The sequence below is a fragment of the Aplysia californica genome, unplaced genomic scaffold (assembly GCF_000002075.1).
Source record: "Aplysia californica isolate F4 #8 unplaced genomic scaffold, AplCal3.0 scaffold00208, whole genome shotgun sequence".
Taxonomy (NCBI): domain Eukaryota; kingdom Metazoa; phylum Mollusca; class Gastropoda; order Aplysiida; family Aplysiidae; genus Aplysia; species Aplysia californica.
Genome location: NW_004797478.1, coordinates 1,080,238 through 1,081,753, shown reverse-complemented (window position 1 = coordinate 1,081,753; position 1,516 = coordinate 1,080,238). Strand labels below are relative to the sequence as shown.

Genomic DNA, 1,516 nt, shown 5'->3' with positions numbered 1-1,516 from the left:
TAAATTATTTATTTTTAATTAATTAATTCATTTTGGCTTTGGGAAAAAGCACCCAAACGAACTAAAGTGGTTTGCTTGCAACACCAACGATATAATATTATACAGACAAGACTGTTCGGGGAATGCTTTATTCATAGAGACATGAATATGCATGAGACTCTAACTACGAGAGGCCACGCATGTCTGAATACATACAACACGATAACGAAGCTCTCCCGACTCTTAGAAAAGTAATGGCTCAAATTCAGACAATATATCAACAAGTTTTCGTGAGAGTAAGAATTTCACGGCATGTGCAACACAATTAGAAACTATATATAAGTGCCAAAGATTAGAGGTATCACATGTACAAAGCAATGTTATACAATAACAACATAAACGCGTAGAATCTCAGAGTTTATAAAAGTATAGAGTACAAAGCACAACAAAAGCAGGAGGAGAGATAACGATGACATTTTGATAGAAAACAAGGAGCAGACTACGCCAGTGCACCGCCTATCAATCCAACCGAACTTCTTGCTTTTTGGGTTTTTAAAAAGTTTTAGTAGAGGTTCTACGGCGCTCGCAACTGTATACGATCATATGAGCGCCAAAACTTCATGCCTTGCAATTCATAAGGGTAGTTTTAAAGGAGACACTATTACGTTATCTTTAAAAGACTAGATCGTTTACTCACCTGCTCTAAGCATGCTCAATCTCTTGTTTTAGCTTTAGTCGAAGTTTTACGGCACTTGCAATACAATTAAAACATATTAATGCCAAAGATGGGAGGTGTTACAAGAGAGTACCAAAAAAAAGAAAAAAAAAAGAGGAGAGATCAGGAAGATAGATGTTTGACAGAGAAGAATAAAGGAGTAAACCACATTACAGTACCCGGGTTGAGTCTGACAGGCGAGGCTGAAGCCCGACTCCGAAATAACTGACATTGCCCATATATTAATCTGCTTGTGACGGCGAAGACCGTAACCACTACACTGGTGTGCAGCGTTAAAAGACATAATAAGAATAATAATTTTGTTTTCAAATGTGACAAAGAAAATTAATAAAAATATTTTAAAAATAAATTTTAAAAAAATTCAAAACCCAATCCACTTCATAAAGGGCGTAAAAAAAAAAAAAAAAAAACCACGATAAATAAAATGCACCTAAAAAAACCCAAAAACAAAACAACAAAAAACAACAAAAAACCACGCAAAGCGGAACAGCGTTGGGGATTGTTAAAATAAATTTCTTTTGTTCTATTTCTCTTTATCGCTTTGTTTTCCCAGCATTTCGTTCTGTTTCGTTTCTTCCTTTCCTCTTTTCCCCCCGTCCAATCGTTCGAGAATTGTTTTGTAAGAGGATGTGAAAGTCGAGACATTAAGCTCGTTCGGTTGATCAAATGGCTGGAAACAATAGGGCGCCCCCTGGAGGGGGAAGATCCTCTCCTCGGTCAGTGAACAAGTCAGAGAGAGAGACTAGGGTGGGGGAGGGGGGACAGGGAGAGAAAAGAAGGGTGGGTAAGTGTGAGTGCGGG

At 37.8% G+C, this 1,516-nt stretch overlaps 1 protein-coding gene across 1 annotated transcript in view; it reads right to left on the bottom strand.

Annotated features, from left to right (window-relative positions):
• The window catches only part of LOC106011893 (monocarboxylate transporter 13), a 10,211-nt gene that overhangs the window by 7,636 nt on the left and 1,059 nt on the right, over nucleotides 1–1,516 (bottom strand). The gene's annotated exons all lie outside the window — the stretch shown is intronic.